Consider the following 27,958-nt stretch of genomic DNA (forward strand, 5'->3'; position numbering starts at 1 on the left):
TATTACTCTACGTATTGAATATTTTGGCAAATGTTTCTTCTGCTTAAGTGTGTAAGTAAAGCACAAACACTTGGTTCTTTTCCAAATGCACGCAAAGTATCATCTCATGATGTACGGAACGTCGTTGCACGCTGGTCAGCCGAGAACAGTTGGCCGATAGAAGAACCGTTTATGCACGCATTGTCTTACACGTGGCAGCCGCCCTCAGTCGATATACACCTTAATTTCGATCTAAAATATGTCCTAAACACAGGATAGGCAGAGAAATTAAGATCGATATGGCGCCGAGCTGTAATCTTCATTCGACAGGCGAAGTTTCTATGTCCGCATTTTAGTTTCATTTTTGGTCATGTCATTCCCTCCGCAGAGAAGGGCTGCTTGAGGATGGCATGCTGGCAGGTATCATATTGTTACTCCCCGGCCACTTAAAATTTAGAGACAAAACATCGTGCGCACCAACTTAGCAGATTATTGGTCCGCCTGACGAACACAATACAGCAGTTATTGCACGTTATAATCATTCAACAACTTCTTGGGAGGTTCCCGGAGATATGTGGGACCCGATCTCTACTCGCAGGTTACGAAATTCCTGTAAATTGCTGGGCGGAGAGTTGACACCCGAAAGCGTGCAAGATGTGTTCCATCGTTGTGGATGGTGATTAAAATGTTTTGGATTAAGGGCAGTGTTTCACAGCTATAGGGTTTAAAATGGCTGGATTAAAATACTATAAAAGTTGTTTCTTTTGGAGAAGTACTACAGAAAAAATGCAGATGTTGATTGTTTAAGTAGCGTTACTGTGTAGATGACAACGATGTGATTTTCTACTCCTTGGATTTCAGGTTCCAGAAAATTCTGTCAGAGCAGGATAGGAGTTGAAGAGATCAGGAGTAATGAAGAGTATGACCACAGACTTTTCACATTCACTTATTATATTGAGGCATGGTAAGACTATAAGACGTCCTAAAAAAAAGTTCGTTCCGCACACATTTAAACTCCTAAACGACATTATCGTACTGGGTTCAGCTCTGAAGAACAGTGTTGTCTCATCACAGTTAATGGCATTTCTTTCTTTATACTTTTCAAATATCTTTCCCCACTCTGAAACAACGTTTTGATAAAGTGAACCTTAGTCGTACCGCACGTTTCGGAGACTGATGTGCCTAAGTCTGAACTTCTCAATGCAGTCCACGATACCTTCATACTGTTACCACTCGAATTGTTTTACGATTTAGGATGCTTTTGCATGATTACGATATCCATTCACAAGCGTGCTATTGCTACAACACGGCAAAGTCATTCAGTACGTGGAAAAGAGCGTTAGCAGAGATATTTTCATTTCTCGACAGGTATTTCAGGATGTCACTTTTGTTTCCAAACATATTACTGACCTGTGTTTTACCCATCGTAAACACCACAGCCACATCTCTAACACATTTTCTTCTCACAGACATTGGAAGGATCAACTTTAACTTTTATAAAGTCTGTCGGTTGCATTTGCGGCTTTCGTACAAGAGGTCTCACTTGTTCTGGCGTGGAAGCACCGGCAATTGATCAAGGTGACGTAGGGAAATCACCCAAATAGTTGTCGCTTATAATACGTCAGATCATGTACCATAAAAAGTGGCGGTGAACCCCTTACTTCCACTATGGATCAATGCCGATTACGCACCCCCTCCTCATTTTCATCTTTTATAATTGGGCCACTTGTGTAGAAGGGGTTACTCAGGAGCTGGACAGTTTAGGGAGATGAAGTGTCTATTTGTTAATGACAATATTACGTGGTACCAGCAGAGACCTCACCTGCGCACATATTTGAATACTCTTAGTTATACGTATTTTTCGTACTTTCTTAAATGTTGCATTTATCCACCGAGTTTTCCACAGTGTTATCTATTTTTACCAATAACATGACGGTCAGGAGGAAATAGTGCAGAATTAGACCTCACAGATACTGACGCACAGCTCCCCAACCCCCTCTTATATAACTGGGATACTTTGGAGCTGGGCACCATATGGTTAAGTCCTGTCTGTCTGTTAATGACAAATTACGTCCCTTGTGATCTGTTTGTTTAATATTTGGAGGTACCAGCAGAGTCCTAACCCAGACACATATGTAAGAACTCTTAAAGGCCACAGCTGTGGGATCGACTTTATGAAATAGTCTGTACATTGATGTACGTTAAGATCCAAGGAATCACACCTGCAACCATTCACTCCGAAGGGCCCTCGTTTGCGAGTAATCGACGAACAAATATTTCGTAATTTAGCCTGAAGCTATGAAAGATTAAAAAAAGTAATCAACTACTGACCGACTGTATAATGGTGAAGGTACAGTCCTGATATGTAAAAGGTTATCGCCTTGAATCTCGTCAGGTACCGCGAAATTTTTTTAAAATCTTTACCGAAATGACTTTGACCACAATTTTATTCACGTGATTCATTTACACGCATTTTTTTATTTCTATTCGTTTGTCATATATTTTAATCAGTGATATAACTTCAATTGCTCTGACTTTTTCTTCCTGTTATTCTTTTCCAACTTGGAATCTTTGTATATGTGAATTTAATTATTCTGATTTATCTACCATAATGTTTAAACACTTGAAAATGTCGATCTGTCTGTCAAAAAACAAAAGATGAAATAAGCTACAGATATCGACTGTGCAATGGTGCCACGAACCTAGTTTTCGTTACAAGATGTACACTTTTTTGGATGGGAGTCATCATACGAACATTTAAAACGTAAACTGTTACTGCACTTTCGGCAATATAACGTGGATGATGATTTGAACGAAAGCAGGGGTTATAATTAAAAAGAAATTAAAGCAAAATGAGAAAGAGAAATGATGAACATGAACGAAAATGTAATATGACAGAATGGAAGCAATTAAATTGAAGTTAATGCATAACAATAATCAAAATGACATGAATAGGGATTCCACTTGGGAAACGACTGATAGGAAGGAAAATGAAAGCAAATGATGTGCTTCATACGATGATTAATATGACGTGCCAAAGGAATAGCAAAAAATTATTTTTCAACCACATAACTGAATAAAAAGAATGATGGAAGTCACTTTGATCAAGATTTAAAAAAAAATTTCAAACCATCCATCAACATTGTAACCCACATCCTTTTGCGGGTGAGATCAGTACCTTAACCTTTATACTATGCTAGCTGCCTGTAAAGTGTCACCATTTTTTATTCGTCCATTACTGCCAACCGGGGCTCCGCTAGGGTGAATGGCTGCACGGTATGATTATACACCAAAAATTACTATCTTAACATTTCTGTTTATACGTGGAATAAGCCAGCACTGAACACAGATAGAAATCAAATTTGTCATCTAACTAGCCAAAGTAGCAATCAAAATATAAAAATTCCTTCGTAAAGACATCCATAAAAATAGTACTTAAATTTCTACAGTATACAGCGATCCAATAACATTTGCTATTACAAGGACCATGTTTTACTGATGTTGCGGTATCTTCGTAGAAATGTACAGAAGTTGTGTGTTTATATTGCACAGGAAAAAACAGAATCGTCAGCAAATTGTCACCTCTTAAGCAACTCTAAACATTGCATACTTTTATTTCTGTTACATATTTCTTTTTAGTCTAGTTCAACATCATTGAAAATAACTTCTGATTGAATACTGTATGAACTTTTAAACCCTTCAAATATATCTCCATACATTCACCAATTATGAATCTCAAATATCCTTTGAATTTGAACACAGCTCAGCCTACACAAAAGGAATATTGTTATACATATAACTGCTGCTCAGTGTATTGATGAAATCAGAAACAATGCAAATTTTTATTAAACTGGAGGCTAATCAATCACCAACTGGTTACCTAATCTGGTAGAACATTTTACAACTGCACATCAAATAGAGGGTCACTACTCATGTCGTAATCAAACTGGAAAAAGTAGGTACATCTACAACAAACAACATGACTTCAAGTTCAAACATGTTAACTACCATCACATAAAGAATGCGACAAAACTTTGATATAGTGTGGTAATGTAAGATAGACCAAGAATCTGGTATTTAAAGTTGAAAAAAAAGTAGTAATAATTTCAAACACGTTGATGATCACGCGGCAGGCAAAAAGCTGATAGCAGATAGCAGATGTACTGGTCACAATAATATCAGCAGATGTTGCACATATAGATCCTACCACGAATCAGCCACTCACATACCGTTAGGGCTCTGAAAATACAATGTCGTCCATGACGAGGCATAAATCGGGTAACATCGTAGCCTAATACTTCTGAGAGGAACGGAAGGAGAGTCTTCCTACACACTGAGATTTTATTAAGTCGACGGTACTAGGAGAAAACGTTCTGAGACAAATACGCCGTAACTTGTGTCGTGTTTTCCATCGTAAATGAGGACCATTAAAAATGCGTTCCTACAACTATGTTACATTAAGATCGGTATATCGCTAGACGAACTCATAGACTGTTTAACACGAAGAAGAAAACAGAGCTATGATCAACCAATGTGTTTTATAAAGTTGCTGACTAGCCTGACTCTTTTGTCACTGCTATGCTGTGATCTGAATCTATATCTACTCCTGGGTACGGCGCACAATCCTGTATCTGATTTCGAAATCCTTGTCTAAACATTATGCAATCTAATTGAAATCTTCCCTTATCGCCGACCTTTTCCATTTATAGCTTTTGCTCTTGTGATTCTTGAACAGAGTATTCGCTATTACTAGCTGCAATTCATTACATAACTCAGTTAGTGTTTCTCACCTCTCATTCTTTGTTCCGCACCCATGTTCTTCTGTAACATTTTCTTCTGCTCCTTCCACAACAACTATATTCCAGTTCCCCATGACTATTAGATTTTCATCTCACTTTACATACTGTATTCTGTATCCCCATATGGGTTTCCTATCTCTTTGTCTTGAGCTTGCGACGTCGGCACGTATACATGACCTATCGTTGTCGGTGATGGTTTGCTGTCGATTCTGATAAAAACTATGCTGTCACTTAAGTGTTCACAGTAAGATACTCTGTGCCCTGCTTTCCTATTCATAACGTATTCTACTTCTGTCATACCATTTGCTGCTACTGCTGATATTACCCTATACTCATATGACCAGAAATCGTTGTCTTCAATTTCACTTACCTCTACTATTATTTAGCCTTTGCATTTCCCTTTGAGGTTTTATAGCTTCCCTACCACATTTAAGCTTCTGACATTTCACGCCGCTTCTCGTAGTACGTTATCCTTTCGTTGGTTATTCAATCTGTTTCTCGTGGTCACCTCCACCTTGGCAGTTCCCTCCTGGAGATCTGAATGGGGGACTATATCGGAATCTTTCTCCAATGGAGCGATCATCATGATACCCTGTCAATTAGAGGCCACATGTTCTGTGGATACATGTTATAAGGGAATAATTTAGTTGTTTCCATTTCTTTCTGCATCCTCGTGCCGTTGGTCATTGCTAGTTCTTCCACCCTTTAGGGGCAATTTCCCGCTCCAAGGACAAAAGAGTACAATGAACCTGTATCCGCTCCTCCGCCCTCTTTGACAAGGCCGTTGGCAGAATAAGAGTGACTTCTTATCCTGGATGTCTTTGGACACCAGAGCTAGTAATTAACCAAATTGTAAGCAGTGGCGGGTTTCAGAGACGGGACTGAGGACAATCCTTAGCAACGTTCTAGTGGTGTGTTTTTACAATGCATTTTTACAAATACACATACAAAGGAAATCATAATAAAAATAGGAACTGATGGTCATTAATCTTTACAATTGTACTATTAAGGGAAAATGGCGTTACTGCTTTCTTTCGTTTAAAAAATGTCCATACGTCAAGAGAATTAATATCTTATCTAAAAGACATAAACTAATCATATTCTAGTTGTGAAGCCATTGCGTTTGTGTATGTCAAAGTCATGTTAGTTTCCTAACATCCCTCATGCCCCCTAATGGGCTAAGCCGGCTTAGCCTGCACATTCATGCTTCAGTCACTTTTACTACGCAACACTTACTTCTAATTAACTGCGCGGAGTGACCCCGCGGTTTGAGGCGCCATGTCACGGACTGCGCGGATACTCCCGCCAGAGGTTCGAGTACTCCGTAGGACATGGGTGTGAGTGTGTTGTTCCTAGCATAAATTAGTTTAAGTAGTGTGTACGTTCAGGGCCCGATGACCTCAGCAGTTTGGTCCCTTAGGAATTCCCACACATTTGAGCATTTGAACTTTTAGTTATTCTACCCATTCACCTTTCCCCCCTGAAACTGACCAATAACGCACGAAAATCGACACTTTTTAAGGATATATATCTTTCGTTTCCGTCTGGTGCCATTCTACATGTGCTCACCCCACGTAATACAAAACTTTGCTGATGACACACCTCTGGGGCTGGCAATCCACAATCGAAATACTTCAAGACAAACATCATCGATCTATCGGCGATAATCCATTAACGATAAGCGCAGACGGAAAAGTACCACAAGCGAGGCGATTATTCATAAGTGTAACCACGCTAAAAAGCTACCAATGAGAACACATGGCTCCAATGGAGATAACCACAAGGAACAACCAGAGACGAAAAAGTACCATGAGCGAAAAGGTGATTATCCATAAGTGAGCACACTTGAGAACCAACAACGAGAACGCATCGCTCCTCTGGCGATAACTCGAGTCGAACCACAGCGAGAAAGAAACCGCACTTGAACGTTAACACGCCTCTGGCGCTGACAACCCATGTCCGTCTCGCAAGAGACTCTACAACTATCCGTGGAATGATCCAAATCACGCATAAATCCACTATCGGATTACAAATCAACATCCGTGATACCACGATCGCCTGCTCTCTCCGAATGGTGGAACAGACCGTGCAAACGCCCCACCGGCAGTGCACACAATATCAACGGAAGAAACCAAACCACTACTACATTCCAAGATATATTCTGAGATGAATTGTGTCTACAAGACTTGTGCAATTACTTCTGAACGAAAAAAATGCAATTTTCACTTTGTCCTAACACATATCTTTTTTGTGGTGTGACAAGTTATAGATACAGCTCCGTTCAAGTGTTGAAATAACTAGTTTTGTCACAAACCCCAGATGTTTCCGCCGAGAAATCAGCACATTCCCGTTTACTTAATAAATTTCTATCAGTGACATGTAAGAGGATACCAATATGTCACAAATTTATGGTGAATCTTGAAAATGAAAATGCTGAACAGAAAATTACGAATGCCGAACTCATTGATCAGATACCACAGGAGTAAATCTTGTTCGTCAATTATACTAATAAAGCAGCCAAAAATGTGCGAGTGCGAATAAATAAAGAATAATACTCTAAGCGACTACATAAATGAATTAGAAACAAATGATTATTAAGACTAGCTTAATGATATAACGAGGCCGCAGCGGCCAACTGTCAATTCCTAAGGGCAATTTCTATTTGTGAGGTTAGCTGGTGTGGGGATCACATTGCGGACTTCCCCTACCAATCCCTCCATTATTCTTCGTTAGCCGTCACTTCAAGACTGGCAGCACTATGTGTTTAGAATTTTGCATTTCCGTGCTGTTACTTTTCCGTTTTCGTGAAAGATACTCTCATACGTTCCCCGTCTGCTTTTATCATTCCACTGAGGCTCACTATTAAAACTTTGGCCTTGATACTGATTGCTTGTTGGCCTTTATCTGTTTGTATTTTGACCGTCATTATTTCCTCTAAATGCGCCTTGCGAATTTCGTTCATTATGTTTCTTTCGATCCCTCGCATTCTATGCTTTCTTGACAATGTTTAATTCTCGTAGAGCGCCTTTGAGTGACTCTGTTGTATCATTACATTTGCGACTGATCAGCTTCTCGTACCTCAATGGCAGTTTCATGTAGCTGCGTCGCATTATCTCCTTATTACTATATTGGTGCTCCATGTAACGGTTTCTGCCGACAGGCATCTCGAAAAACTTTACGGGACTGCGGTACCCCGATGCTTCGTAATCCTTCCCTAACATTATCTCATGTTTAATCGTTTCTTGGATGTCCTGTGACCAGCAGGTATTCAGGAAAGCCTCTCAGAATTCGCCGTAACAGCGGCAGTTTGCTGCGACGCTACGGATGAGTCCTGCTATTAAACCTTCCTGGTATCCACAGACAAATTCCATTTTGTATACTAGAGGCCATGGCTCATACTGGTCAATCCATGACGTGGGATGTTATGAATTGTGGTTTTGTTTGTAAACCCGAAAATTTTTAATTGCGGGAAAATGCCTTAAGTCGAAATATTCATAATTTTCTCTAAATTCTGACACGCGTGCTCCCTGAATTTCTTGGCCAACCGATCCGTGAATGCTGCTGTACCCTTGTCTCGTGTCATCAGAGTGATACAGAAATGTTTCCGTACGTTTGAGTCGCGTGCAATTGTGATCCGGCTCAGTACTTTGTGTACTGCGTGCCATTGACAGCGCACACTGGGCAGACCGTCGTGCCCCCTTAGGCGAACGTTTCCGCCGTACATCGGCGTGAGCCGTGAGTGTGGCTCCTGGTTAGGTTTCACTATTTCGTCTTTGACGTTGCTGGTGACCAATGAGCTCACTGCGACGAGCCTTTGCTTCTTGCTGATTTCCTACTCGAGCGACCCGCTCACATATTTGTTTCATCCCATCCCAACCGCCAGCTTATTCTGCTGAGTAGTGAGACGTGTTTGCTCGTCTTTGAGTTCTAACATTTCTTCCTGTGTCTTTTCAGCTTTCCACATTTTTAAGAGCAGAAATAGCCTTCTTCGACCTTCACCAGCGCTGCCTGGTCTTGCGCAATTTGGCCATTTTTCTGCGTCTCTCGTGCTACTGATCTGGCTGTCCCAGTCTCAAGATTGGAATCTATCGCTATATGTCGCGTCTGATCTGACGTTTGCCTACAGTCTTGAGCCTCTGATTTTACACCCTTAACTTCATTCTTAACCTGAATTCCGTTTTCGACAATCTCATCAGCCCTCATTTGAGTTTCCTTAATTCCTTTCATTACTTCGTTCTGTCTCTTTTCCTCCTTGTCTTGTAGCTTGTGAATTTCCGTAATTTCGATAGTGATGATCTCCTATCTTTGGTCTTTTTCCTGTCGTCTTCTCTTTTCTGCCTCTTGCCGAATGATGGATTCTAACTGCATACTTTCAGTAATGTGTCCTGGACTGGACGCACGCGATCAGCTGCTCTATGACGCATTTCCCGCGATATAGGACTGTTACTTTGCAAGACTGTACCTATTTCTGTAATTACAGAACCTACGTGATCTGCCAACCCGGCATCGTTTTCCTAACTGAACTGAACCCCCATCATCGGAGTGCTCTGCACTTCTCATTTGTGCCCCGCTTCCAGAGTGATTTAAATTACCTCCTTCCACCGTCCTGTCTTATTCTGAATCAATGACTGGCTCGTGTACCTTTTGGACAGTAATAGTGAGCAGCATTTCTCACTACGCCCACGGGCTTTGCTTGTCGCAAGCATTCAAATCAGTTGCTGCTGCTGCAAGCTTCCGGCTCCAATACAGACAGCGCGCGCCACAACTCTACTCAGACTTTTTTTTTTCAAACAATGTACATATTTGTGCCTAAGCCCTTAAAACAAAACCTACTCTAAAATACCGTACACATAAATATAAAAAAATTAGCTCCACAGAAGGTTGCAAGAGGCTTTTAGCAACGACGCAACAGACAGTAAATGACGCAGAAGTCATTGACAAGACACCATAAGAAACAAAAATTGATGACAAAGACAATACATACACTGGAATAACATACACTATAACATTCTACCAGTTTGTGAGGTACAACGCATAGCGCCAAAACCGAGTCTACATGTCATCGCTGTACCATAGTGTCACATTGAACAAAAAACCCGACCCTGTTACGTAACTTAACGCACTAACCAACTCACCAAAGTGCCATCATTCGAGATCCAGGCCACGGAGCGTTAATTCCAAGCTGTCGCTTGCTTTAATCACAAATATATCTCAGAAAGATGCTAAATGTTATTATCTTTACACAAAGAGAAGTATGCTGTCTGTAACCTGCAAAACGTGAGCTACATCTAGAATTTTTTATATATGAAATTAATAAATTTGTTCATGGCACTTTTGCTGCCTATGTCTGCGGTCACTTTCAGAACTCAGTTTATAATCAAATTAATTAATTTAGTAATATTATACCTTGGATTGCTCATGTACCCAGGTATTACGACAAAAAATGAAAACTGTGAGTAGTTGCGAGAGTCTGAATGAGAATAGGGGCGTAGTAAAGTTTACGAAGATAATGAGGCGTTTTTATTCATCTATTTATAACTCTACGAACTGATAACACTTACAGGGAAAATGATAATAACAACTCAGAAAAGCGATGGTGTTTAGTTGACAAAGAATTAATTGCAGTGGAAACAAAACAGACACTCCCTGAATTAATCCTTTTTACAACGCAATCTGACTTCGTTTGCATGAATCCGTTGTGGGGCACGATGTTGTTAAAATGGAATGAACGACGATCAGATACACCCCAAACTATGGTTCACTGGAGAACAGGGGGCTGTGAATATCATTTAACAACCCTATGCTGGTACAGAAATACTTTACTCTTTCACCTTAATTCAAGCGGCAGCAGAAAACGGCACGCTGCGGAAGCTGTAATGTTCTGACAAGTCCATGAAAGTTTTCAAACTAAGCGGTCTGGCGTTCCGATTACTGGCAAACAGAAAACTTAGCTATCAGAGCTCTGAAATCCAGGCAGATTTCAGTGTGAAGTGCACCCTTTCGCTTGTCCAACCTAACCAATATGATTCACAGGCACGACGGTGCGTGCTGGAATTGTTAATCGTTATATGGCCTACTCAGGATGAATAAGTTCACCCTTGTGAGACACGATGTGTCTGAGATTATACGCAGATCCAATGTCAGTACAGTTGGAAACTAAGACTGGATCTCAGTCCGACGACAATTCCAGACTGCAAGTCTCACCCACTAGCGATAGATCTGAGGTTCTCCACCAGGGAAGGACCAGAAGACGAATCAGCAAAGAATCACAACCACATTCCACCAAGCCTAGGCACGGGAGCCGAATTATCAAAAAAACCACCTCTACGTTGTAAGTATCAATCAAAGTACCCTCTACACCCTGAATCCCCTCTTGACTGTTCTATTAGCCTAGTAGCCAATCCAGACACAGCGTCAGGGTTCCCACACCGGGGGAGAAAGTGTCTGCTTTGCATATTCTGAACGAATGGAGTCTGCGACCTAAAATCTCTCTTGTCTGAAGAAAGATTTTAGACTAGGGCGGCGTCGTTGTCAAGGTGACCGTGGCTATGTATCAGCAGAAAACGTCTACCTAGACGGGACCACAGTCCCTCATGTAAAGAGGGATCTAATCTTTCCAGGCCGATCAATTTCTGAAAGAAGGCTGTTAAACTTACCAGACATTCGTGCCTGTGAAACATATGTTTTTGTCCCTCACTGAAAGAACCTGGCCACTTCCTGGCGCCAGAGAGTTACAGTCTTGCCTTCACTAAACACATGCACCACCGGCTCTGTCTATGTCATCCCAGTTTCTAACATGAGAGTGCTTGAAGTTTTATGATTGTCCCACTGTTTGCATAAAAGCTCAGATTGCAGCAGTCTCTCTTAAATGGCTTCCTCCACCCACTGGTCACCTTCACGAAGATCTATCACTTGGTCCAGACAAAATCTTCTGTGAACCAGCGCACTTCTGCTCCAATCCCAAATGGGAAGAAAGTAGTGCCACGGCCCAAAGTCCTTCTGCACGTACAGTCCACAGAGCGCTGCTTCCCAGAATCACTCACACAGCCAAGTCGCTCGACCCAGCATTTATGGCTCGCTAGCAGTTTATCTCAATGTTCTTCATCATCTCCATTATGGCCCCTCAGGTATAAGTTCTCTACAGGCAACACAAGCATTTATATGACCATTCTACCCATAGTTTCCTTACGTAAAATGTGGTAAACCACACATTCCATGTTTAGTAGTGGGGAACAGCGAGATCATGATCTAAAATATTAATATGAATTTAACTGATGGTGTTGTTAAAATGAGAGACTGGCTTGCAACCTCTCAATTTAAAACTCTATAAATACGTAAAGGATCGAGTCGATCAAAGAAATGACTAAAAATTGGCAGTTTTTAATGAGTGTTGTTATTATTTTTTATTTACCATGGTGAATATTGTAACATGGTTCCGCTGCTTGAAAGCGTCCTGTTCGTAGTTTCAGAGTAACTGGAAGTGTGGCCCAGATTCTATTTTGGAAACACAGTCACTGGGAAGAGAGGTTGGCAAATCACGCTCTGACGGAAGCGCATACTATGAAACACTTTTTTGTGTGGTTAGAAACTAGCTAGGAAAGCAAATAAGTGCTCTGAGAGACACTGTTAACAACAGGAAGCATTTTCTCGACATTTTGACGATACTAGCTATTTTTTAAAATGTTATTATGATTTCTGTGTTATTAGGTGTGAGTCAAAGTTAATGTGACCACTGAACAAATAAGTTCTTCTAATTTTTTAAAATTTCACCAACCTTCAAAATAAACAAGGTGTTCCATCAAAGTACCAGGACTCTCAAAGTGATTCGTCAGAGGAGAAGTATATGAACCTCTCGTCTAGAAGAATACCGGAGAGATTTGCCACATTTGACCATTCCGATAGTGTGGAACTACATGCAGTGTATGAGAATTTTACAGAAGTGGGTAATAGCTTCTGTGGATGTTTTAAATTCTTTGATGGGTGGAGGATAGTAGGCCGCTGTAGGTCTCAGACCATAACTTGCTGGTGCCAGTATCAGAATTCCTGGAATCGATGACATAAGCATCAAGATTCTGGAAATTACTTGCATGTCTCCCATTCGCTTGAATTCGGCTCCCTCCATCATACACCAGAATTCCCCCCTTCGTCCATCCTTCATTCGCACCTGTCTGTGACAATAAGTAATGTCTTCATGTTCTCAGACAGTCGGCGTGGGCCCCCAGACCATTGACGCATCAGTCGATGGCATTAGAGCTCAGTCTCCATCCCTCCACGAATAAGGTGTAGGGATAGGAGTTTCAGGGTACGCTCTTGCCCTTGGGGTACTATGACTAAAGGGGAGTGATCATCAGTGATCAACGACATGAGGGTGTAGAAGACAGTATAAACAGCTGCATTAAAGACACCTAATGTGTATCCATTGGACAAGTGGCCTGTTATTGAAAAGTGTCATGGTGGCCTCTCTATTAACAAAAGATTCCGGAATAGTCCTCCATTCGTATCTCTGGCAGGTTATTGTCAAGGGGGAGGTGACTGTGAGAAAAAGACAAAATAACAAGTGAAAGGTTAATGTTCTGCGAGTCGTGAAACCCACAAGTTTGAAAGTGATAGGGAAGCTAGAAACTCTGAAAATGGAAATGCTAAGGCTCAATCTAGGTATAGTGGATGTCGGTCAACTGAAATGGGGAAGAGACAATGATATACTGTCAGTTGATTATGGGATAATATCAGCAGCATATTACGTAAATATAATGATGTCGCTCTTGTCAAGTGTGATGTGTCTTAGTATAGACTAAAATGTAACTTCCGGTTGGGGTAAAGATATCTTAGTTACGTTGGTCTGTCTGGAGCATAACTTTAAAATGTGGGCATGTGTAATTGCAGTCATCTGAGCCTAACAGACGTAACTTATTGTTCAAGACTGTAATCATATAAAGCTACAATAATCGATATATTTAGCTAGTAATTACACATGTCATTTCTGTGAACCACAGTGAGTGCCGTGTAAGTTTATTGATAGTTATTCAGAGTAGTAGCTGCAACAGACAGTTACTGAGGCAGTGACATAGGAGGGTGGTCTCAGAAGCCCCGAGCTAACAACGTAAAACATAAAAATTTTGGGAACGAACTCTTTATTCCTCTACAATGTCTTCTTAGCGCTAGATATGGTTTTCCAAGCGCAGTTCAACAGCTTCAGAGCTCCGCATATGTGACAATCGTCGAGCTCTACAAAACGTCATCAACCGCAAGTCCTATCGTTTAATATTTGTCAAACCTTTTACCTCCAAGACATTTCATGAACTACGTAACATAAAATATAATGAGAAGGCTAAATCTAGTAAAAAGGTTGCATGAGAAAGCAAATGGAAATTTTAACTCATTGATTTTGGCCACGGTTGTAATGAATGTGTGAACTGGTATATTTTTTTGTCAAATCTCCTTCTCTAAAGGTGGCCTCATTAAAAGTCTTTCACGAAATATTTTACTGTTGCAAAACAAGGATCAGTCTCCCACAGAGCAGATTCTTGCTAAGCTTGATTATTAATCGAATTAAGACATTTCAAGAGAAAGGAAATATATCATATAACGAAGACCAATTTTGTCCATGTACACAAAATGACTCAGCGCGTTCACTATAAGATACTAAAGCATGCACAAACTTCAGACTTAAGCTTCAAAGAGATGGAACTTTCTACAACATTCCTTCTTTTGATACGACTACCGCTATCTGTGCTTGAGGTCACGTACATTTCAGACAGCCCTCGTAGCTTTGTGGCCTGAAGAAAAGGGGAAAAAATGAAGAATTATAATGACATCTGCATACTACGTACTGCACTTGCAAATTAATTTCAGAAGGTTTGATAATTAATGCAGTATCGTTATGCATATTTGATGTTTGCTTCTCAATTTTGTGCTTCACGTGCTGTCGTTCGAGGGACAGCCATTGAACGATACGTACATAATATATTTGGAAAAAGGAATCATTGAGTTGCACGAATAATCACTGGTTGAGGAATAATTTTCATACAGCGCTGGTACACGGCCGACAGCACGTTACCAACTGAAAATCGACTGTCAGTAGCTAAATACTTTTTCTTTGCTTAAGTGCTTCTAACAAATACAGAAGTGTCTATTTCAACTGAGTTTTATTAATTTATGACAATGTCGTCCCAAGCGTTGGTATTGATTTATAAAGCCTAAATTTTGGTGCACGGTACATTGATCAAAGGACATAAGATATGAATAACTAAAGCAGTTTCATACTGGAGCGTTTATGTGCCCTTGGCATAACTGCTGAAGTTGTGTGTACCTCTCCCTCCCTCCTCCACCCCTTCCCATAAATCTACTTTACTGCAATTGACCCTACATGCATTTAGCAAATTTTATAATTTTGTAAGTAGATTAATAAAAATAAAAAACAGCACAGCTAGCATTCCAATGTCATTTGTAACAAGAACTATTCTAGCACACAGTTTAGCAAAGAAAAGTAATGTTTTCGTTGCATTTGCATGTTTCGCAATAGAATTACAACAAAATATCTTGCATAAATAAGTAAGTTCTACTTACAGTGGTCTTATGACACCACACTCTTGAACAATGCATGCAGTGACTAATGGTAGATGTAGATGATTCATGTATATGGGGGTTCAACATCATAGTACAATATAATAGAACACATGACATTATGTAGGCGTTAGTATGTTATTTACTTTCCCAAATCCGTTTCAAACTAGTTCAATCATTATATTATAAACACCATTTTTTGATTAAAATAACCGGCAAATCACTGAATTATTCAGAAAATATTTTTGTATATTTTTTGCTTTTACAGCGCTCTTTGAATCGAGTTCAGCAAATACATAACAAAACCGGCTATTAGTGACTGATTCCAGATGTTATTTATACACACTGAACTATCCACACAAATGGCCATCTGCTTGTCTTAAACGTACGCAAATCATAAGGTGACTTGTTAAAAAACTCTTAATTATGAAGTATAACCTGTCGTCGTCATGGGAGCGAGCTCACAAGACGCCAGAATAAAAGCAGCTATATCAGTTATAGGTGGGTAGTTGTGGTTAGTCTGTCGAAACAATGCCAACGTAGGGCCGAGCAAACGAAACTCGCTAGGACTGTTGCATCAACAAGCGGTAGTACTGCTTAAAACCTGACAGTTGAGGGAATCACCGGTGGAAATCCTAAAATTCCTACTAGCATACAAACTCCTGTTGCAAGTGGATTTCTCATAGAATAAAGCTAACAGTCAAAGGTGAAAGCATTGTTCGCACATCACAAATCACTACAACGTTTTATTTGGTTGTTGGAGACCATAGTAATTGTGCCAAGTGAGCTAGAAATGAGCGTTTCGATACATGTTCACATATTAGAATAACGTTGAAAAAAGTTTTCGGCTTTCAATAAATTTCAAAAGAAGATGCGAACATTCAAATCAAGCAAGAAAGAAAATTAACTGCAAACTGAATACCTAAAAAATGAAACAAATTATATTAAACTGACTGTAATTGCGATAGCGATAACATACCATTACGAGACCTTTGTGGAGATAGTACCACAGAACGAGCTAAAGCTTGAGAATTATACTGAATCGTGGTTTTGGTCATTCACTTACTTACTACTTGATGTGTTTATATATGACTTGCGCTCTATAAACACGGATGTACGTATTTAATGGTAGTTTTTATCATTAAAATCCATAGTATATTGATAATACTATGACACGCAATGTAGATAGTAACAAAAGAACTCACTTACTCTGCGGTGACCGAAAGCGCTAGTGAACCCGAAATCTGTCGAGCTGTGGACAGTTCATATTATACTCAGGTACAGCACTATTGACAAGTGGATTGTGTATGTCCAGTGGGGAGGTGGCAGCACTAATACAACGAGACAAATCATAGCATCTCATTTGTTTCGTTATGAACGCCTGGAAGACTTGCGTAAGTGCCAATTGTCAGTGGTACTATTTTTTATCTTCTACCGCTGTTTACATCACTGTATTGTAGATATATTACGCATGAAGAGCCAAAGAAACTGGCACACCTACTTAATATTATGTAGGGCCCCCGAGAACACGGAGAAGTGCCGCAACACGACGTGGCATGGACCCTACTAATGTCTGATGTAGAGCTGGATGGAACTCAACAATGAATCCTGCAGGAGTGTCCATAAATCCGTAAGGGTACGAGGGGGTGGCGATCTCTTCTAAACAGAGCGTTCCAAGGCATCCCAGATATGCTGAATAATGTTCATGTCTGGGGAGTTAGGTAGTCAGCTGAAGTGTTGAAACATGGAAGAGTGTTCCTGGAGCATGTCTATAGCAAATCTGGACATGTGGGGTGTCACATTGTCCTGCCAGAATTGTACAAATCCGTCGGAATGCGCAGTGGACACGAATGGATGCAGGTAATCAGACAGGACGTTTATGTTCGTGTCACCTATCAGAGTCGTGCCTAGACATATCAGAGGTCACATGTCACTCCAACTAGATAAGCCCCACACCATTATATAGCCTCCATCAACTTGAACTGTCCACTGCTGATATGCAGAGTCCATGGATTCCTGAGGTTGTCTCCATACCCGTATATGTCCATACAATCGGTAGAATATGAAACGAGAGTCGTCTGACCAGGCAAAATGGTTCCAGTCATCAACAGTCTATTGTCGGTGTTGGGCCCAGGCGAAGCATGAAGCTTTGTGTCGTGGAGTCATCAAGGTTACACGACTGGGCCTTCGGTTCCGAAAGCCCACATCGATGATGTTTCGTTGAATGGTTCGCAAGCTGACGCTGATGGCCCAGCATAGCAACCTGGAGCAGTTTACGGAAGGGTTGCACTTCCGTCATGTTGAAAGATTCTCTTCAGTCTTCGTTGGCCGCGTTCTTGCGCGATCTTATTCCGGCCTCAGCGATGTTCGAAATTTGATGTTTCACCGGATTGCTGATATTCACCAATACACTCGTGAAGTTTTCGTACGGGAAAATCCGCACTTCATCTGATACATGTCCAAGCCGGTCAGTCACGTTCAGGCCTGCAGGAGTTGCGCAAGACCTAAATCGCTGAAATAAACAGGCATTTGCGCTGACAGACGCAACGCGTTCACTCCACAGCGCGTGCCGGAAGAAACTCGGTGGCGTTCTCCCGCCTTGAATACCTGCTACCGTTTCGACTCCGATGACGAGCTGTATGCGTACCTTCCCAGCGGAGCTCGACACTGTAAAATGACGGCTATCGCCGAATGCTAAGAGATGCGCACATAGGTGGATACATGAAAGTTTCTTGTTATGGCCCAGTCTAAAGGCTCTCTCTTTTTTAAATTGATTTTAGAAACACACTGTGTGTTCAGTTTCGATAAGTAAAGCAAATGGTCTTTTCTTCACCCAGTTACATTTCATTCTTTTTGTCATTTCCCAGGCAGTCACCTTATTTTCCCCTGTCGACATTAATAGTGTTTTATCACATTCCTATTTTTCTCCCTTTTCCAACCCTTTTGTATGTCCACTGCTGTCAGAGCCCCTAGTTTAAATATGCCTTTGCGTAATTTGTCTTTCTTGTTGTAAAATGTATCTTTCTCTTCTTTCTGTACATCTCGTAACAAATTTATAATTAAGAACGTAGTTCAAAACATGTAGAAGGCTGTTTCAATGTAACAGATTTAATCTTGAAATATTAAACAAATCGATAAATAACTTTAAAAAAAGAAATGTGACTAACAGTTTACTTACTTGTTATGTGCAAATTAAGCGCTGCAGAAGATGAAGTACGTTGTCTGAACTTACCGCCTAGATCTAGCACGGCTTCATTACATTCAAAAAAAGTTTTGACCTCAAGGCTTCTGTAAAGTATGGTGTATCCTCCGTTCATCTTAACTGTTTCATAGCACATTATACAAATCGGGATTTATGAAGTCCTTTTAGAATTCTGACACGTAACACAGCTTAGTTAACAAACTGTCAATGACAAATCAGCGTGCCGTCCACTGACAGATACACACATACAGTGATATAAAACGGCGATAGTTATAGAACAATATTTACGACTGTCAACCTTTTACCCTGTATATATCATAACTTGAATTTAAATGTATTTGTGTGGTAGTAAGAATTATCAACAAGAAATATTCTTATTTTGGTATGCGGCAGGCAGTTTAGATTATTATAACCGAGTCAGACAATTAGTGGAAAGTTATTCCAGTGTATGGCGTCCTAATGATAGCATTTTTGAAGAATAATCTAATTATTATCTACACGAGTCCCATTACCGAATACGTGTACATGTGACGTCACTGTACCTTAACAGTCGTGTATCTGTCGATATTGGCAATCACCATTTCTACCTACCTATTTTGGCTTTGGAATTGTGTGTCCACGAATTTGTTCGTCCTTATAATAGTGCATGATTTATATTTTGACAGAAATACATGACATTAAACTGAACCACACACTATACACAATGACCAACAATGATAGACACCATTTCTACTTACAACATGGCACACAAGTATGCATAAGGAATATTTTTGCTTTAGTAAGCTACCTGTGTCTATGTGCCAAAAGCATACAAACTGAACAATTAGGTAGATAAACTTTGAAGAGAATTATAAAATTCACTACAGATCTCCATTAACCATAAGTACGTAATGGCAGCAGCGAATAAGTATTGCTTCATTCCAAATATTAGTATTAAACAAAGTGGCGTCTTTTCTGCATTTTGTGCTTGAAAACACGAAAAAAATTGCTATTCATTAACACAAATTCTTCTGTAAATGTTGTTACCAGTTACCTGAAGTCAACCACGTTTCTCCCACCACACGTCCAAGAAAGTCGGACACACACTTAATGTTCACCGAGTGCTAATTCAACGTTTCCTCTACTGAAAGTGGATGCTCTGAAATAGAAATATGCTTGCTGGAGAAATGATTTTGGAGTATCTACCGGATATCACAGGAGAACCGTAATCTTTGTTTTTGCGAAATATTCAAGAAACGTCGATTTCCATGTGTTATTTAACACTGACTTTTACTAGAATAAATACAGAACTTCCGGTGTGTCAACTTATACACTGCTTTTTTTTCTTATACGCACCTCAACGCTGCCCAGAATTTACACCAACTAAGGGCTCCATTGTAATAAACTGTTCACATGTTACATCAAACTGTAGGTGAGACTGTACTTTGCTATAATTTATGCACACTCAGGTTTAAGGCGCAAGAAACAGAAGAGGACGCTTGAGACGTACTGAGATTGGTGCTAGAGCTAGGCCATGGTTAAATTTGAGCCAAGTGCTATGGGAATCTATTCGAACAGGTAACATTTCAAAGACATTTGTACTAACAACACAAGTATTTCGTAGCTAGTAGGATTACTCAAATGAAAAGCGGACACCTGCCGCAGCACTCTGTTGGCGCGTCGGGTGTGGCCACCGTTCTTTCGATATTGTCACCGCTGTGGTAGGGGAACCGCATAGTGCCACATCACAGTTGGGTTATGAACCTAATTGTTGGTGACTGGTCTAGTGTGGTCGTCCAGCCGTCGTAGTATCAAACGGCTAGCGCCTATGGTCCGCCTATGCTTCAAACAGCTGCGTAGCAGATGTGGCCTGTATTGCTTCTGACGATTACACGGAACCACAATCGGACGAAGGCTGCGCTTCTACGATTTGGCTGAGAAACACTGCAACATCCTCCGTAGTGCCCGGATCTGTCACCGTGCGATTTTCACTTCTTTGGAGATCTGAAGCAAGACATGGTTCAAATGGCTCTGAGCACTATGGGACTCAACTTATGAGGTAATTAGTCCCCTAGAACTTAGAACTAGTTAAACCTAACTAACCTAAGGACATCACACACATCCATGCCCGAAGCAGGATTCGAACCTGCGACCGTAGCGGTCTCGCGGTTCCAGACTGCAGCGCCTAGAACCGCACGGCCACTACGGCCGGCAAGACATGCGTGGATATCGACTTCAGTCGGATGAGTGACTGCAATAGTGGGTGCGGTTGTGGATCCTCTAGAGGCCGACAGCTTCTACGGAACGGGAACTGATCGTTTCGACGCCCAGAGGGATAAACATCTTAACGCGTATGATAATTACTTTTGAACGGAACCATTCCATTGTCCCGCTGTTGCGGTTATTCGGTTTTCATTTGACTACTCCTTATATATCGCAAACGCGGACGGGACCATTTCCATTTTGTTATCGTCTACTTCCACATCGGCCAGTTTTCGATATTACTTGTGGTCACACTGTATTTGTAACAACAGGAATTTTATCGTAATTTTTGTAGGTAAATAAATGACAAATCCCTTGTGGCTGATATCATGGTGGAAATATTTTCATCTGAAGCTAGTCTGGTGTAATTTTTTTATTTAGTGATATTTTGAAACCTTTACACTCTTCAGCCATAGAGAACACATACAGTAAACAGAAAGACAGAAAGACACCCAAACATGGTGGATAAAAATGAGAGACAGACATAGTAAAATAAATGAAACCGTTCACGGGCGCAATGTGTGGATAAAAAAGTTCATCACTGTACACGACAGAGAAGACAGTGTATACACACGTGAATGGAGAAGCACAAACGGAGAGACACTGAAGCACCGATACGAAGACAAACATGAGCACTGGCGACGATCTCCGGCGCACGAAGATGCACCGTTCACATGATAAAGCTGGGAGCCTGCCAGAGGGAAGAGGTGAGGGTAGGAAGGAGAGGGGAGGGTTTTGATGCCAGTGGGAGAGGAGAAAGGAGGGGGAGGGGAGAGGGTAGGAGGGGGTGAAAGGGAGGAGGGAGAGAAGGGAAAGAGAGTGCCCTGGAGGATAAACATAGGGGGAGGAAGGGGAGGTTCAAGGTTGGTAGGAGGGGTAGATGGAGGGGATGAGGGCATCATTACGGAGGAGGAGTCGGCGGAAGCCACCTTGGGCGAGAGTGGTTGGGATGTGGGAGCGGTTGGGATATAGGAGTACAAGCGTGGCAGCAGACAGTGTGTGGGGGGGGGGGAGATGGGGGAGACAAGCAGGTAAGGGGGACCAAGTTTGTGGGATGTGTAAAGGATCCGTATTCGTTTGAGGGAAAGGAAGAGGTGTGGGAACAGAATTAAGTCGTAGAGTATCCACATGGAAGAGGGGAGGCGGATGTGATAGCCAAGGCGGAACACGTGGCATTCCAGTATTTGAAGGGATTAGTAAAAGGTAGGAGGAGAGGCGATGCAGGCGGGATGAGCATGAAAGAGGATAGGGTAATGAGGGATTTATAGGTATGGAGGACGGTGGAGCGGTCCAGACCCCATGTGTGGTCAGAAAGGAGCTTGAGATGGCAGAGTGAGGAGCATGCCTTGGCTTGGATTGCCCGGAGGTGGGGGTCCAGGAGAGGCAACAGCCAGGAGTGTCGCCAAGGTACTTGAGGGTGGGGATGAGATTGAGGGGACGGCTGTAGATAGTGAGAGAGAAATCGAGGAGACAGAAGGAAGGGGTGGTTTTGCCTACAATGATCGCCTGGGTCTTGGAAGGAGAGACCTACAGCAGCCACTGGTTACACCGTGGTGAAATGGTCAAGATGGGATTGGAGTGTTGCAGGGTGGGGGCGAGGGCAAGTGTCTTCGGCGTACTGGAGAAGGTGTAAGGGGGTTGAAGGTGATGGCACGTCCACCATGTAAAGAAGGTAGAAAAGAGGCGAGAGGACAGAACCTTGGGGCACACAGGTGGAGGGGTAGAAGATGTACGAATCTGTGTCATGAATGGTAACATAGGAAGAGCGGTGGGAAAGAAAGTAGGTGATCAGACACAAGTAGTTAATAGGAAGGGCGAAGGCTTGGAACTTGAAGAGGAGACCAGAACGCCATACACAGACGTAGGCACGTTCAAGGTCGAGGGAGAGGAAGACGGCGGAGCAATGGGAGTTGAGTTGTTCAGAGAGGAGGTGAGTGAGGTGAAAGAGAAGGTCAGCAGCAGAGAAGGCTGGCTGAAAGCCGCATTGGTTAGTGGGAAGGAGGCGGTACTGGTGGAGATGCTGATGGATGCGTTGGTTGAGGATGAATTCCAGCATCTTGCTAAGACCGAGGTAAGGCTGATGGGACAGTAGGAGGAGACAGCGGATAGCGGTTTGTTGGGTTTGAGGAACATTTGGATCCAGGAGGTTTTCTACAGGTCTGGGTAGAAGCCGGTGGACAAGACCACATTATATAGTCTAGCCAGGGTGGAGAGGAAGGAGGCAGGAGCTTCACGGAGGTGACGATAGGTATCACGGTCGTGACCAGGAATGGTGTTGCGTTTTGTGTGGAGTGTAGATTTGATATCTTGAGTAGTGATCGGGGCATTGAGTTTGGTGTGTGTAATGCTGTCCAAATACTGGAAGCCAGGAGCGAGTGGAGGGGTAGAGGTGTCAGTTCGATCGATGACATCAGGGAAGAGGGAGTAATCAAAATGGGGATCGTCAGGGAGGGAAAAGATATCGGAGAGGTAAGAGGCAAAATGGTTTGCCTTACTAAGATTGTCAGGAAAGAGGTGCTCATCATGAAGGAGAGAGTAGTACGGGGGGCGGAGGGGGGGGGGCCTGGAGAGGCAGTGAAAGGCTGACCAGTACTTAAATGTGTTGATAGGTAGAGTAGGATTAAGATGGGTGCATGTCTGTCGCATGTCTTGATTGTGAGCAAGTTACAGACGTTTTGACGGAGGTGCTGGTGGCGTCATACTGTGTCCCGGTCACCTGTGTGAAGGAAGGAACGGTATAGATGGTGAGATTACAGGAGGAGGTGGACGGCCTGTGGGGGAAAGTGGGACAGTGCGGGTGGATGGCAATGGTAGGGATGTGACCCTCTACCTCAGACAAGGCCTGCTGTAGGGAGGAGGTGGCATGGGTAATGTCATCAGGTTGGTGGTAGGCGAGGGGGTCGCTATCGATCTGGGTAGTGAGGGTATCCCAGTCGGCATTCCAGTTTGCAAAGGAATAGTCATGGACATATTTCAGAGAATGTGGATGCGAGGGTCTAGACGGGGGCGACGACCGTCTGATACGGCGAGGACATGGAGATGGTCACTGCCAATAGGGTCGAGGACGTCCACTGTTTTGCGGCCAAGGAGGTTAGGGGAGGCAAGGACGACATTGGGAGTGATATTGGATTCGGGGCTGGTGTGTTGGGAAATGGGAACAAGGTCACCTTGGCCGGCTGGAGTGGCCGAGCGGCTCTAGGTGCTACAGTCTGGAACCGCGCGACCGCTACGGTGGCAGGTTCGAATTCTGCCTCGAGCATGGATGTGTGTGATGTCCTTAGGTTAGTTAGGTTTAAGTTGTAGGGAACTGATGACCTCAGATGTTATGTCCCACTGTGCTCAGAGCCATTTGAACGATTTTGAGTAGTCTATTCTTCATGGCGGAATAAAAACACCTTCTGCTACCACAGCTAAACGAGGTCTGTGCTACGGCTCGTCACCCGACTGAGGACCATTGCAGTCAGACTGCTTGCAGCTGCTTGCTCCCTCCGCACTGTTCGTGGTCCCGTGGAGCTCTGTATCTTCAGGGCCTGTCAGCTTTATCTGGCGTCAACATATTGCGTAACCGCTTCGCTGTTAAACACTATGCTAATAACTTCGGCCAACTCCTTGGACAGCCATGCCGATAACCAAGACAAACCCGACCAACATGATGATACCAAAGGTTGTCCACCACTGCCCACAGAGACCTCTGCTGCTGGCACAAGTTGATGTGGCAGCTCCTGTTTCATACTGACGACCACCCATTGCTCTGTCAACACTCCTTGTGTCGCAGTGGAGCAGATATCACCGACCGAAAGAAATGCACGCCCTAGGCGTGTCGCCGAGCATGAACAGACCCGGTGCGAACAGCTGTGTGGTTGGGTATTCAAGTGTGTCATGAAATGGCTGGATCTTCCTTCTGATCTCTACTTCTATATATGCTTGACATAAAAATGGTCCCTGGGTCACGGACTATTCAAAACACTTCACAGTACCATTCTATCACCAATAAAACCCGATGTACCAGCCCTGAAAAAAAAAATCATATTTTATATTCGTGACGTATTGTAAGATATTGCTAGCGAATTGTGTCGCATGCATACCGATCATATATTTTGCATATTATAGTACTTGTTTGCCTACGGTAACTTAGGAAGATATGAAATTATGCTACCTTCAAAGTACAATTACACGTGACAAACAAAGCAAGGAGGACGAGAAAATCAGAACAGCACAGGCGCTAAAAATGCACAAGTATGAAACACAGGCAGTAATTTGAGGAAGACGTTTCCGAGAACGTACGTATCGAGCACAATATTTATGGAAGCAAATAATACTGCTGGGAAAATGGGAAAGAGGAAAGTACAAGCGTTTTTGATGTGGTGCAATAGTAGTATGCTGAAAATTGGTACACTGATTAGAGAAGGACGATGACGTTCTTAGTAGAGTCGGCTAGGATAGTAACATATGGGAAGCATTAACACTGAGAACAAGGAATTGAGTGATGAGTTATGTTTTAAGACATCTAAGAGTAACTTTCAAGATGCCAGAGGGACCAGTTGAAGGTAACAACTATACGTAACGACATACGTTAGAATGTAGCAACAAGTAATTGAAAACTTTTGGTGCAAGTGCCACTCTGAGATGAAGATGGCGGTACAGGAGAGGGAGTCATGGCGGACTGCTACAAACCAATCTTTAGTTTGATGGCAGACAGTACACAGCTTACTTTTTGCTGCTGATGTCGTTGGCCAGGAAATATCATTAGGTGACACAGTTCTTAAGATGGCTGAGTGCAGCAACCGTAAAATGTTTAAAATATACAGCCAACCTGTTGCGTAAAATTAATGTAGAAGCCCTGACCACGTTTGAATACTGAAAGTATCTTGTTCAGAAGCAAAGTCACTCGTGTTAAGTATTTATCTTGTGCTATCTTTGGATTTGGTAACAGCCTTGGATACTGTATATATTGGAAATTGTGACATTTATACCTGCCCAAGTATACAAGGCTGATACCAAATACTAAAACATCGGAAGAAGAACACTTACCATAGGTAACTTTTCTTCTGAAGAAGATATCCTTGGCGGTATTGAAACCTGGTCAAGATTTTAACAATAAGCTTATGGAAATGGCTGGCGGAATAGTTTATGAATCGAAACATTATTTACGATTGCTGCTGTCAGCCATTGTTAAAATTGTGAAATCTCTTCTTGGCCAAGTATCCAAGGCTGTTACAACATTCAAAGAGGTCGGAAGAAAAATATTAAACACAGATGACTTTCGTTCTGGAGAAGATGTAGTCAGCGATATTGAACCCGATCAAGGTTTTTACATTAAATTTATGGATCCGGTTGGCTTTATACTTTATAACATATATTGATAATTCTATGACGTACCACATGATGATCAGATCTGCCTCAATGTTTGCTAGGAACTTTCTATTTCATCCTTGTCACTCCTAATTTTCGTAACACCAGGAAATTTCTTGTTTTATCTACAGATTTATTTCTTCACACTTTTTCTTCTGAAACATTTATTAAATACATACACTTGTTTAGTACTCAATAAAATTAAGACTTTAAATTCATGGTCATTAAGTACTCTATAGCAGTGAAGAGTTTCATAACATATTTTTCTGAGCTTTATGTCATCATTTAACAGAAATATATTTACTTGGTTGGAAAAATCCGTCTTCGGTAACACAGTACTGATGTATCCCTCGCACAGTATATGTTGTTTTGAATTCCTTAATATCCCATCTGTCATCTGTTCTTTGTGTATCTCTTTTCCATTAGTTCGCAGTACATATTTTTTTATTTGCTTGCAGTTGATTTAAATTGTGACTTAACAAAGTTAACGCTACGAAAGTAGTAGAGAAGAACTGGCGTAAGTATAACTTTGAAGACGGGCCTGAGTTGTGCTTCCAAAGCGCACCTAGTGAGCATGTTGTTCAGGTTCTGGATTCGAGTCCCAGTGTGGCACTCAGTTTTAGTCCACTTCGCAGAATTCATCAAATTATTTTTCATTGTAGACCACAAGGTATATCAGCTATAAATTTAGCAATATAATCAGTCTCCATTATATTACTATTTCAGACCTGACAAATTTTTCACCTCAGTTGTAGCGTTGTGCAGAATAAAATTAACAACAGCTTTGATGAGTGGGAAGTAAATCTTAAATCATTCATAATACCGTTTCATCTTTTAATTTTTCATTTACCTTACTCGAATTTGGTTTATTTATGTTATGCGATTGTTTCTTTATGTTATTCGAGTTATTCACATAATTTTAGTCAGCTTGTTCTACATAGCGCTGCACAAAATGGAAGGTTTTCTAGAAAAAAATATGGTAGCCCCTTTTTTGCTCTTGCTTTGCTAAAGATAATGCCAAAGCCTCTTTACATTTTCTAAACTCAGGATGAACAGCTTTTTTCTTCCCAGAATCTTCACATTCTGAGGTTTTCAGGATGCTCTACTGTTCAATCAATTTTCTAGCGGAGACAAATATCTACACCAACAACTCTCCAACAACGCTATGAAAGGAAGTACTACTGGGAAACTAAAACTGTGTGTTAGACAGGGATTCCAACCCAGAACATGGCCTTTCGTGGACACTAAGTGAGCTCTGAAAACACGTTCCACGGCCCGCCGTCAAAGCTACACTTCCGCAGTTCGCCACTAATACTTTCAAAGCGTCACAGAATTCCTCCTGCATACCTTGCGAGAGTGGCACTCCTGCCTCCTACAACGGGAATGGCCTGGGTCTGCGTCTGGCACACAGTTTTAATGTCTCAAGGAGCTTCATAACATAAAATATTCCTCTCTAGAGTGGAAGATTCTTTCTCGATCATGTATTCTGATGCTAGAAAATGCAGAATATGAGGGAAATTCAAACGGGTGTTCGGGTGGTTTTGGTATACAAAGAAACCATCTTGGCACTGAATGCTCAACTCCTACAAGAAAGGCTACAGTAATCATGAAGTACTGAACCAGGTGTCTGGTAATAATATTATACTGTTATCCATCCTAAATCATATTTATTAGAAAACATAACTCTGATGAGTGTGTGTATCATAGAGGGAAACCTTGAACTGGTGCAAGCCATAATAGACGCGAATGTATGTATATTTGTTTCGAAGATCACAGTCAGCCAACTGTCTTCATTATAACTGCTTAAACTGGAATACTAAGT

Source organism: Schistocerca gregaria, chromosome 2, assembly GCF_023897955.1.
Source record: "Schistocerca gregaria isolate iqSchGreg1 chromosome 2, iqSchGreg1.2, whole genome shotgun sequence".
In the NCBI taxonomy this organism is placed as follows: domain Eukaryota; kingdom Metazoa; phylum Arthropoda; class Insecta; order Orthoptera; family Acrididae; genus Schistocerca; species Schistocerca gregaria.